Source organism: Jaculus jaculus, chromosome 1, assembly GCF_020740685.1.
Source record: "Jaculus jaculus isolate mJacJac1 chromosome 1, mJacJac1.mat.Y.cur, whole genome shotgun sequence".
NCBI lineage: Eukaryota > Metazoa > Chordata > Mammalia > Rodentia > Dipodidae > Jaculus > Jaculus jaculus.
In genome coordinates this window covers 314,684,004-314,696,901 of record NC_059102.1, presented here as the reverse complement: position 1 = coordinate 314,696,901, position 12,898 = coordinate 314,684,004, and the positions used below count along the sequence as shown (strand labels likewise).

General features: G+C 46.1%; 4 non-coding genes across 4 annotated transcripts; 2 read left to right on the top strand and 2 right to left on the bottom strand.

The window, feature by feature from the left end:
* Positions 1-2,980: 2,980 nt before the first annotated feature.
* On the bottom strand, positions 2,981-3,051 carry Trnag-gcc. The gene has a single exon. It is a non-coding gene; the product is annotated as a tRNA-Gly (tRNA).
* Positions 3,052-10,008: 6,957 nt separating this feature from the next.
* Positions 10,009-10,091, bottom strand: Trnal-cag. The gene has a single exon. It is a non-coding gene; the product is annotated as a tRNA-Leu (tRNA).
* Positions 10,092-10,597: 506 nt separating this feature from the next.
* Positions 10,598-10,669, top strand: Trnag-ucc. Its single transcript has one exon. It is a non-coding gene; the product is annotated as a tRNA-Gly (tRNA).
* Positions 10,670-11,519: 850 nt separating this feature from the next.
* Trnad-guc lies at positions 11,520-11,591 on the top strand. Its single transcript has one exon. It is a non-coding gene; the product is annotated as a tRNA-Asp (tRNA).
* The last annotated feature ends 1,307 nt before the right edge of the window (positions 11,592-12,898 follow it).

Genomic DNA, 12,898 nt, shown 5'->3' with positions numbered 1-12,898 from the left:
ATGAAATGACTTTAGAACATATAGGTAATTGGTATAACAGACCTTTATATAAAGTGTGAATCATACTATATAATGTAGCTTGACTTTGTTTTGTACTGAATACTAGATCATAGTGTCCTTTCACTTCACAGTGGCTAAGTCATTAATGTCTATTTTACTTTAAAATACACATGAACTAGGGCTGGCGATGGTTAAGACACTTGCCTGCAAAGCCAAAGACACCTTGGTTCGACTCCCCAGAACTCACGTAATCCAGATGCACAAGGTGGTGCATGCACCTGGAGTTTGTAGTGGCTAGAAGCCCTGGCACACCCATTCCCTCTCTGCTTTTTTTCATGCCCTCAGATAAATATTTTTTTGTTAAATTTTTTTTCTTTTCAATTTTTTTAATTAACAACTTCCATAATTATAAAAGAAAATCCCATGGTAATACCCTCCCTTCCCCCATTTTCTCCTTTGAAACTCTATTCTCCATCATACCCTCTCTCCCTCTCAATCAGTCTCTTTTATTTTGAGGTGTTGATCTTTTCCTCCTATTATGCTTGTCTTGTGTAGGTAGAGTCAGGCACTGTGAGGTCATGGATATCCAGGCCATTTTGTTCTGTAAGGAATTAAAAATTAAAACATTTTAAAAATAATGATCATAACTATAAAGAGCGGGTAGGTGGGGCTGGAGAGATGGCTTAGTGGTTAATGTACTTGCCTGCGAAGCCTAAGGATGCGTGTTCAACTCTTCAATTCCACATAAGCCAGACGCACAAGGTGACACAAGCAAGCAAGGTTGCACATGCGCACAAGATGGCACATGCATCTGGAGTTCGGTTGCAGTGGCTGGAGGCCCTGCCAATTCTCTCCCCCCCACCTTATAAAAAAAGAAAAAGAAGGGCTGGAGAGATGGCTTAGCTAAGCGCTTGCCTGTGAAGCCTAAGTACCCCGGTTCGAGGCTCGATTCCCCAGGTCCCACGTTAGCCAGATGCACAAGGGGGCGCACGCGTCTGGAGTTCACTTGCAATGACCGGAAGCCCTGGTGCGCCCATTCTCTCTCTCTCTCCCGCTATCTGTCTTTCACTCTGTGTCTGTCACTCTCAAATAAATAAATAAATAATGTACAAAAAATTTAAAAAAAAAAAAAGAAAAAGAAAAGGAGAGTGGGTGGGTGGCGCTTTTGTATGTGTATGTGGTGCTGGGTATCAAATCTGTGGTCTAGACAAGTGCCATGGCTGTTATTCCCAGTGAGGCTGGTAGGCTTTGGAACTCCTGGGTACTGCGGAAGGGTTTTGGAAGACCCCAGACAAGGCCATCCCTGAACAAGTGAAGGCGCAAGTCCCCAGGCCAGGCCATGTGTTCCTACCAGACCTACGCAGATTTTAAGAGTCCTTTTTTTGTTTTTTCGAGGTAGGGTCTCACTCTGGCTCAGGCTGACCTGGAATTCACTATGTAGTCTCAGGGTAGCCTCGAACTCATGGCGATCCTCCTACCTCTGCCTCCTGAGTGCTGGGATTAAAGGCATGGGCCACCATGCCCGGCTCTAAGAGTCCATTTAAACCTGACAACCTTTGGAAGATTAGCTGAACTTTACACAGTGGAAGCCATTCATTTTATACTTCTTGAAGTATTCTTTCATTTCTGCCCTTGAGTACCTTCCCAGTATAGCAGTTTTCTGTGGTAGTGAACAGTCAGCTCCTTCTCACTGGTACACCTGGAGAGGACTGACAAGAAAACCAGCCCAGGGAGAAGTTCTGACTCCCCTCATCCTCTTTAAGGTCTCTGGAACTTCCAGTGGGTTCTAATCTTTCCAAGAAAACAGCCACCAGAGGAGCTGTTTTTACAAATATGAATTTCAGGGTGTGGTAGCATATGCCTATAATCCCAGCAGTTTGGAAGTAGAGACAGGAAAAAAGGGAGATTAAGGCCAGCTCCTTGGCTACATGAAACACTGTCTCATAAATAAATAATTTCTTTTTAATCAGGCAGCAGCAATGTCTTAAGTTGCTTTAAATGTTTAATATATTAAATTCCTTTAATATTCTGTTAAAGTGTGATATCAGAAAGCACCACAGGCTTTCTAGCTGCCACCCAATTTACTGCCCTAGATAGTTTATTGGTGTCATACATGAGAATGTGTGTGGTTTGTGTTGTCTGGAGAGGAGTGGTGTGTGTTTCATCCTTTTTTTTCTTTTATCACTTTTTAATTTTATGTTTTATTATTTATTTATTTTTTTATTTTCTTTTTTTTTTCGTTTTTCGAGGTAGGGTCTCACCCTACCCCAGGCTGACCTGGCATTCACTATGTGTAGTCTCAGAGCGGCCTCGAACATAGCGATCCTCCTAACTCTGCCTTCCCAGTGCTGGGATATTTTTTTATTTTTCTTTTGTCCTTTTCTTCCACATACTTCTTCGAAATGTATCATCTATTGGCTTTCAATAGAAGTCCAACACTAAAATGTTATGTTCTGAGTTAAAGAAAGGAGCCAGCCAGCAGCTCATAAGACCTCAGACTTGGTAGAAACAGTGTGGCTTTACTGCTCTGTGAGCCCACCTCGACCTTCAGCGCCCGAGACAGATCGGAACTTCAATTTACAGTTGAATCTTCGGACTCATCCTGGCTGGGATCTCGCCCAGGATGCAGGGAAAACCTCACACTTTTAACTTTTCAAAGATCTCTGGGTATGATGTTCTTTGGTGCTAGGACGGAACTCAAAATCAGAAGGGGCAATACGGCGACATTGCACCTCATCTCCTGTTAGTGAATAGGCTAGGTTGCTCCTGAATACAGTGACCAGTGTCAGCTTCTCTAAAGTAAGCCAGTGAAGAAACAGGAAATAATAATAAAATGTCGCTTTAACTGGTTTTGTTGTTGCTCCTGAATACAGTGACCAGTGTCAGCTTCTCTAAAGTAAGCCAGTGAAGAAACAGGAAATAATAATAAAATGTCGCTTTAACTGGTTTTGTTGACTTATGTCCTAAAAACTAAACTCTGTGCATTGGCCGGGAATCGAACCCGGGCCTCCCGCGTGGCAGGCGAGAATTCTACCACTGAACCACCAATGCTCCCAAGAGCAAGCTTCTGCAGTACTCCTACTTCACCTGATCACTAGCTGCGTTCCATTACCGATAACATTCATAAATCGAATTCCGAAACTACTACTCTCACGTCTCAAGATTAAACGTTTTCACTACGTAAAAACTACGATTTACCAATATATGTATATACATCGAAACAAATCATCAACTACTTAAAATGCTGACGCTGAGACTCTGGTTTCTGGGCCCGGCAGGTCACACGCTTGGGGTTTTCCGGAGCCGCAGGCCGCGGCTGAGCGTGTCCGGGGTCACCCAGCGCAGCGCCCCGAGAACCAGCCGGGAAGAGCTGGAGCTTGCCGCCCCCCGGCTTCTCTTCAGCAGCGCCGAGCTCGTAGGAGGGCGCCCAGCCTCCTGACGCCCGAGCCCTCTGCGCCGGTCACCGAGGCCGCCCCCGCCCGAGTCGGCCCGGGCGGGCGGGGAGAGGTGCGAGAAGGCTGGCGGCGGCGGCGGCGGCGGGGCGGAGCATCCCGGCTGCAGAGGAAGCGAGAGCGGAGGAGCGCCGAGCGCCCCCAGCGGCCGAGCAGCGCCAACGCACGCAGCCTCGGGCTTCCCACTCATTCCAGCATCCACTCGCTCACTCCTGCACCCCACTCCTGCACCCCACTCCTGCACTCCACTCCTGCACTCCACTCCTGCACCCCACTCCTGCACCCCATTCCTGCACCCCGCTCCTCTATCTCATTCCAGCGTCCCAGTTAAGCATCCTCCTCCATTCCACTACAGCATCCCACTCCTGCACTCCCTCCTGCACCCCACTCCTGCACCCCACTCCTGCACCCCGCTCCTCTATCTCATTCCAGCGTCCCAGTTAAGCACCCTCCTCCATTCCACTCCAGCATCCCACTCCAACATCCTAAGGGCAGCTGCAGCGCGAAGACCACAGCCGTGTCCGCCCTGAGGGAAGTGGTCATTGGCATCGATCCCCGGGCACCATGTACTCGTGCGTGCGTGTGTTCCAGCATGGCCGAGTGGAGGTCCTGGCCAACGTCCAGGGGAACCGCACCAAGCCCAGCCACGTGGCTTTCACCGACGCCGAGCGGTAGGTGGGCGACGCCGCCATGAATCGGGCGCCCCCGAACCCGCGCCACACGGTGCTCGATGCCAAGAGGCGGACAGGGCGCAAGTTCACCGGCTCGACGGTGCCGTCGGACGCGAGGTACTGGCCGTGCCAGGTGGTGAGCGAGGGTCCATTCAAACCACCACACCCTCACAGTATGCACGTCTTATGTAGCTAACATCAGCCACAGTGAGATCCTAAATGAAATAAATGGTCACCTTCTGTCTGAAAGACAATACAGTAAGCACTCCTCCTCATTCTTTGGGTCTTACATTGTTTCCACCACTTCTTCCCCAGTGACCCCTAAGTCTTGGAGGGTGTGACAGAGATGTCTCAGTGCTGAACGTTCTTCCGGTCACTTCTCAGCACTCTGGTGAGTTTTGACTCACCCCAGAAGCCACTACCATCGGAAAAAGAGAAACTTCTCTAGTCAAAAGTGAGAATAGGAGCCGGGCGTGGTGGCGCGCGCCTTTAATCCCAGCACTCGGGAGGTAGAGGTAGGAGGATCGCCGTGAGTTCAAGGCCACCCTGAGACTACAGAGTTAATTCCAGGTCAGCCTGGACCAGAGTGAGACCCTATCTCGAAAAAAAAAAAAAAAAAAGTGAGAATAGGAGCCGGGCGTGGTGGCGCACGCCTTTAATCCCAGCACTCGGAAGGCAGAGGTAGGAGGATTGCTGTGGGTTCAAGGTCACCCTGAGACTACATAGGAAATTCCAGGTCAGTTTGAACTAGAGTGAGACCCTACCTTGAAAAACAAACAAAAGTTTTTTTTAAGTTAGAGTAGGGATGGAGAGATGGCTTAGCGGTTAAGGCAGTTGACCCTACCTCAAAAGTGACAGTAGGGCTGGAGATATGGATTAATGGTTAAGGTGCTCGTCTGTAACGGACCCAGGCTCAATTCCCCAGGATGCACAAGGTGGCACATGCATCTGGATTCTGTTTGCAGTGGCTGGATGCCCTGGCGCACCCATTCTTTCTGTCCCTCACGCCCTCCCTGTCTCTCTCTAAAATAAATAAACTAAAATAAGATATTTTTAGCCAGGCATGGTGGTACAAGCCTTTAATCCTAGCACTTGGGAGGCAGAGGTAGGAGGATTGCCCTGAGTTCGAGAGCACCAGAGACTACAGAGGGAATTCCAGGACAGCTTGAACTAGGGTGAGACCCCACCTTGAAAAACAAACAACGACAACAAAAAGATTTTTAAAGTTAGATTAGGAGTGGAGAGGTGCCTTAGCGGTTAAGGCAGTTGCCTGCAAAGCCCAAGGACCCGGGTTTAATTTCCCCAGTACCCACATAAAGCCAGATGTCCAAGGTGGTACATGCACCTGGAGTTTGTTTGCAGTGGCTGGAGGCCCTGGTGCGCCCACTCTCTCTATCTTTGTGCCTCTTTCTCTCTCTCAAATCATAAATGAATAAATAAGTACAATATTAAAATAAGAGTAGCATTAATATATAGGCATAGGTATTTAGAGGACATTTTGGTGGACATAATCCATCTGTTTAGCCAAACCACAGTAGTAGTTCCCTCCTACATAGGGCTTGTGACCTCTCCAGTTATAGGTTTTTCAGTACCAGGTACGAATATCCTCCCATGGAGTGGACTTCAAATCCAATCAGAGAGTAGTTGTTGGCTTCTTCTATAACAGACATACTCCCATTGTACTAGTTGGGACATTGGCCAGACATGTAGCTTGCGGAGTCCATTGCTAGTTAAGCCTGTGGGTGACTTTTCTCTCCCAGCAGGATGCCCAGCACTGTTCAGCTCTATGACAGTCAACATGGGGGTGGGGGATGGCATCCCGCTCAACTCCAGCTTGATTTCTCAGCGTCTTGCAGCAAAAACATGAGGTGTCTCACCCTCTCGTTCTGACACACACAATTTGACATACACAATTCCGACAGCAATATCATGGGCCATTATACATTTTAAAGATGAGGATTCTGAAGTTCAAAGAAATCAAAGAATTTATTCAAGGACACAGTTATTAAATGGGGGTTATTAAATGAGGGGAAAGGCTAGAATTAAGACCCTTCCTGCCTTCTTTTTTTTATTTATAAAATACCATATTTTATTCAGATTTTACAAAGGAGTGTGGAAAGGGGAAGGCTGGGAGGTAAGGGGAGATAAAGTGGGGAGAAGAGAAGTTCACCACACGGAGCCCAAAAGCCCATGTGGGCCACGTATAGCTCAGGAGTCCACGTAACTGTAGGAAAAAACCCCCACAGGGGGTCCCCACGCTCTGCCCGGATAAGGCGACACCCCAAATCACTCACTCACGAGAAGCGGTCTTGATGCAAACTGCAAGAGGATTTTATTCCAAGCGCGCTGGGGCCCACAGTCGTACACCGCACAGGGGTAGAGGACTGCAGAGCCCCGAATGCAGGAATGGGGTAGTTTTTATAGGGTTTCTAACAAAGCCTGTGCCTTAGACCAATCATTTTCTAATATTAGGAGCCCCGCAGGGTGTTAGCCAGTCAGTTGGTGCCACCCCATAGTTTCTAAGCCAATTAGTTTATGACCTTGGTGGTCAGCGTTTGCGCAGGTCCTTGGGTGGGAGTAGCAGAGTGTGGTATCAGTCTCCTGTGACCTTGGAGGTCAGCACTTGTGCAATTCCTTAGGTGGGGGGAACAGAGTATGGTATCAGCCTCCTATGACCTTGGTGGTCTGAGGCAGGCTGCTACAGCCTATGGTGTGAGTTACTAAGGCTTACAGTGTGGGCTATTAAGGCTTATGGTGCAGGCTATTTACAGAAACCAAATAAGTGGTTCACTTCATTACTCATTTCCCATCCTTGAGGGCTATCTCATGCCCTTTTACCTAGTTTTATATTAGGAGTGGGCTCTGATAAAATGAGAAGAGGGATTCTTTACTTGCTTCTGACAGAGAGTAAAACCTGGAGTTTGAGGTATGCAGGTGGCCCGCTTAAGCTCCCTTTGGAGCATGATAGTATTTCTGAGCTTCTGAATTCTTGGGCCTTTCATAACCAGATATGGGTCTAAGTGAAAAGGTGTGGAAAGAAAAGAGAAAATAAAGTTCAAGGAGTTCCTGCTATATAGGGGGTTGGAGGGGATAAAGAACCCATCTGGAGAGCCAGGCGTGGTGGCGCAGCACGCCATTAATCCCAGCACTTGGAGGCTGAGGTAGGAGGATCGTTGTGAGTTTGAGGGCACCCTGAGACTACACAGTGAATCCCAGGTCAGTCTGGGCTAGAGTGAGGCCCTCAAAAAAGAGAAAAAAAAAAAAAAAAGGACCAATGTGGAATGTGATCAGATCCTGACTACTTTTTAAAGCCTGAGTGTGTCATCCCACAAACAGGCCATAATTCTCTACACCTTCCCCCAGATACTGTGAAACTATTATTTGCTGAGATGAAAAGTATGCATTTTATTTTATATTTCATTAGTGTGGTAGTTTGAGTAGATGGCCCCCAATATATTCAGTATTTTATTAGTTTGTAGATTGCATCTGCAGCCACCTGGCTGGAGGCGGTGTCACTGGGCGGATCTTAAGGTGTGGTGATGGGTTTGAGATTTCAATCTAAAGATATGCAAAATGTGCCTAGCTAGAGTTCCTGAAGAGTGCTGTGCTTTTTGGCTTTTGGCTTTTTGGTTTGTACTTCTTTCTCTCTGTGTTTGGACCTGTAAAGGCAGGCCAGCTTCTTCTGCCATTATTGAACTTCCCCTGGATCTGTAAGCTTCAATAAATCCCTTCCTCCATAACTGTGCCTGGTCTGGAAGTTCATCTTAGCCAACCTGAAGCTGTCTGCTATAATTAGTAAGTAAACACTTGAATTTCTTTTCCTGTCCCCTCCTCCACCCTCCCCAAGGTTGATTCTCACTCTAACTCAGGCTGACCTGGAATTCACTATGTAGTCGCAGGGTGGTCTCAAACTCACTGTGATACCTCTGCCTCCAAGTGCTAGGATTAAAGGCATGCACCACCATGCCTGGCTTCCTGTTTTAAATTTTTATTTATTTATTTGAGAGAGAGAGAGAGAGAGAGAGAGAGAGAGAGAGAGAGAGAGAGGGGGGGGGGGGGGGAGAGAGAGAGATGGACAGACAGATAGAAAGAGGCAACCAGAGAGAGTATGGATATGATCACTCCAGGGCCTCCTTCCACTGCGCATGAACTCTAGACATATGAGCCACTTTGTTTCTTTTTTGGTTTGTTTTCGAGGTAGGGTTTTACTGTAGTCTAAGATGACCTAGAATTTACTCTGTAGTCTCAGGCTGGCATGCATATGCCACTTTGTGCATCTAGCTTTACATGAGTATTTGGTAACAGGCCATCAGGCTTTGCAAGCAAGTCCTTTAATTGCTGGGCCCCCTTTATGTGTGTGTGTATATATGTATGTGTGTATGTATGTATGTATGTGTATATATATGGCAAGTGACCCAAACTGGGAAATATGCCCAAACTCAAACTTTACTACCATTTAAATAAATGACAACATAACATTAGGAAAAACACTTAACTTAGTTCCCAATCAATCCCGTCCATCTTGTACCTATTACATGAGCAGTGGGAGATTTGCTGTTACCTCAGCAATAAGAAGTCTGAGCATTGCTACAACATATTCAGCTTGTGGTATTCTGTGTAGGGACAATCATCTTGTCCCTGGATGTCATGTCAGTTTTTTTTTTTTTTAAACTGTGTCCATTGTAATATGGTTTTACCTTGAAGGAAACTGTTAAAACACACACACACAGAGACACTGTAGGAACTTGCAAAAAAAAAAAAAAAAAAAAAAGAACACATAGTTGCATAAACTCCTTGCACTACATGTGCCTTTGTTTTCAACTTTCAGCGTTGACCAATTCAACCAATTAGTCCTTCCCAAGAGGACTGATGACAATTGGCAGGTTTCAATTTCTTAGGACATGGGCATGCCTTTCTTCTTTTAATTTTAAGAATACATACACTTTATTGTGGTTGTCATGAAAGTACCTCAGATACTCCCAAGTAGGTGGTATCTACTTTTCTATAGTCGGACTTAAGTAAATTAAGGACTTTATCTGCTCCCCACCTGTCCCCCTCAACCCAGGTAGGGGCTTGCTCTAGCCCAGGCTGACCTGGACCTGGAACTATGCGGCCTCAGATTGGCCTCAAATTCACAGTAATCCTCCTACCTAGGCCTTCTGTGCTGGGATTAAAGGCTTTTATCTACTTATAATTGGTTGTTTTTGATCATTTTGGATAAATTCTTTGAAGATTGCTTCTTATATAGAGAGCATCTAAAAATACTTATGCTAAATAGAGCCTTAGCTTGATTATTGTAACTTCAACATTGTCATTAGGTCCATTTAATCTGTTGATTTCTCTTCCTGGTATGAGATAGCAAACCTGCTGAATTAGATGCGGTGGTCTGGGTGGATTGGATAAAGCAGGGGAGAACTTCCTATTTACCAACGTTTTACAACATTACATTAAAAGAAGGCTAATCAGAGGGAATTAAGGAGTCTTTGGTTGAGGGATTTTTTTTTCCTTGTGCGGCCATGCAGAGGAGGTTTTATACACTGTTGTCTGATAAGAGCAAACAGATACTGAAAATCTTGAGTAATAAGAGAAATGTTTTTTCACAGCTAGGGATAGATCTTACTCCCAGGTCACCACTGATTTTCTAAATCAGTCTTGTCAATAATTTGGGTCTATATTTAGAGTGAAGCATAAATGATCTTTGTACAGGTAGTTATACAAACTTTTGTATTTTGCTTTGTTTGGACACACAGATTAAAAAAAATTTATAAAAACTTCATCAGTCAGAAAAAAAATTATGAACATTCTTGTGTGTAAGAATTTGTCCATAAATCCGCCATGCAAATACACATAGTTGCAGGAAGAAATATCTGGAAAATGTTTGCCTTTGTCAGAAGTGGGATTCGAACCCACGCCTCCAGGGGAGACTGCGACCTGAACGCAGCGCCTTAGACCGCTCGGCCATCCTGACATGTGCCAATAAAGTCGTTTATTCGCGTATATATTTATCACATACAAAGCGTTGTATGGCACTGCTTCGATGCTTCGAATAATTTTTGGAGCGTCTCTGAGTACCCCTGGGAAGCAGGAAAAGTGAAAGATCTTTCCTATTGCCTACTTCCCCATCACTTTAAACCTCCATTTCCTCTGCTGACCCTTGGAGCGCTCCCCTCCCCGGGGCCCAAGCCAGGCCGCTGCGGACGTCCTGCCGCCCAGTCTTGCTCGCACCTCCGTCCTGGGCCGTCGTTACCGGATCCCGCACCCGGTGGATCCGATGCTCTGCGAGGCAGGGCCGAGCTGCTGCTGAGCTAGGAGCTGGGGACGCCCGCTGCGAGGGGAGCAGAGACGGGAAAGAGCCGCGCGGACGGCGGACCTTCTAACTCCTGTTTCAGGAAACAAATAACAAAACCGTGACAATAAGCTACTCAGGACTACCACTTCCATTAGGTACCGATTTCCAGCCTCGGACAGCGTGAAGCGTTGGTGGTATAGTGGTGAGCATAGCTGCCTTCCAAGCAGTTGACCCGGGTTCGATTCCCGGCCAACGCAGCCGTTTCTTTTTCCTTGTCTCTCAATGGCTGATAGTGGCAAAAGATGGAGAAGTTTCGTGTGTTTATGCAGGAACAGATCTAGCGGGCCCTCTACAGCCAAACGACCCTCCCCCGAGCTATACTTGCAGCCCTTTTCTTAAATTTTTTTTTTTTTTTCCCACTCAGACTTCATCCTCTCCCTCCAATCCCCCCGGAAGGAGCGCAAGAACGAATGCTTGCAACTCAATTTCTGGATTCTGAATCGTGGCACTAGAAAAGGACCTTTACTTTATCCGACAGGCTCATATATAGCACTTAAAACAGGCGGGTGTGACTAAGACATCACATTGTGAAATTTAGTTTTAATTTACTAATTCAAGTTCATTAAGTGAAATCATTAACACAAAAACTTACTATAAATATAAACAATACTTCAGTAATTGGAGAACTTTTAGGTGCATTTTGGAAAAAAAAAGTTGCTTCATCTGTAAAGTTTATGAATTCTAGGTACTGATTAAACTTCTTGTGGAAATTTAACTTAACAGTCGAAGTATGCTGTCTACGTGTAAAAATCAGATTTTGAAGACCAAGAAAAATATACCTAATTAATAAGTGTTTAATGTTGAGTACATGTTGAAATGCTATTTTGGGTGTGTTGTAGGCTTATTAAAACGAGCATTTGCTGTTCTTACTGTTTACTTCTGCCAATTCGAAAGTTCACAGTAGTTTGTGTTCCTTCGCACCAGATTTCTATTGTAACTTGCGGATGCAGACAAAGAACGTATAGTCACGAACCAACTTTTTTGTTGCGCCGATAGTTTAGAAGTAACTTTCCTAGGGTAGAAAACTTGAGAAACCTTTCGCGGTTGTCCTCGTTAGTATAGTGGTGAGTATCCCCGCCTGTCACGCGGGAGACCGGGGTTCGATTCCCCGACGGGGAGACTACTACACTTTTGAAACTCTTGTCTTTGATCAGTCTTGCTGTTAAAAATAATCGCTCCTAAGCACCTTAAAGGTTTGGGTTTCACGTTCTCTCTAAATTCCTGGGTGAAGATCAAGACTGTGGGTCCCGCTTCCGCGGTTCAGGGTCTGTCCTGAGCCCTGGGCTTCCGTATTCCCGCCTTTCCTTCTAGCCAATTCCTGCTCTAGTCCAGTCCCCACCCTCCCCTTGCCTGCCTGGGAAACAGCAGCCCCTGCTGCGGGCCGTGGAGAACAGCAAAGATGTCATTTCTGAACCTGGCCCCGGCCAGGAGCGGTGTGTGAGATTGGGGAGGCCGGCCTTAGAGTTTGGTTGTGGTTGTTGTTTAATTCACTACGGAAAGGCTTGCTTTGGCGTTAATCATTTAGTTCCTCTGGGTGTTGGTTTCCATGATCACTGACACACTTTGAAATAGGCTCCTACACTAGGAAAAACAATAAAAATAACAGTGTGATCTGCTTTTCTACTTAACTAGCTCTTTGATTTCAGGCCAATGGGGGGGGGGGTGGAGGGAAGGGGAGGAGGAAATGAATGAACGAATGAATGAATGAAAATGGGCGCATAGGACATCCTGCCACTGCAAACGAACTCCAGATGCATGGGCCACTTTGTGTAGCTGGCTTGACTGGGTCCTGGGGAATTGAACAAGGCTTTGCATTATAAGACTTTGTAGTAATATTATAAATAACGTAGAAAGTAGAGATTGCGCTCTTACACCCTGTTTTGCTCCGGGTGCAGCTCCTCTTGGTTTTCTGAGGTAGGGTCTCACTGTAGCTCAGGCTGAGCTGGAGTTCACTATGTAATCTCAGGGTGGCCTCGAACTCACGGTGATCCTCCTACCTCCGTCTCCCGAGTGCTGGGATTAAAGGCGTGCACCACCATGCCTGGCAAGGTACAACTTTTGGTTTTACCTCATACACACATTTTTCTTTGTCTTAATTCACAATGAAACATCACCACGTCTCAGACTAAGGCATTCCTCCATGAGAGATTGAGTCCTCTGCTGATGCTGGCGTTGCATCTCATTTCGAAGTCCATGGTCATTTTGGCTTCTAACTCTCACAATCATCTATCCTAATTACAATTATATAAAAGAAAAGATATTTTAGGTGGGAGTGGTGGCACATGCCTTTAATCCTAGCACTTGGGAGGCAGAGGTAGGAGGATCACGGTGAGTTTTAGGCCACCCTGAGACTACATAGTGAACTCCAGGTCAGCCTGAGCTACAGTGAGACCCTACCTTGAAAAACAACAACAAAAAGACATTTA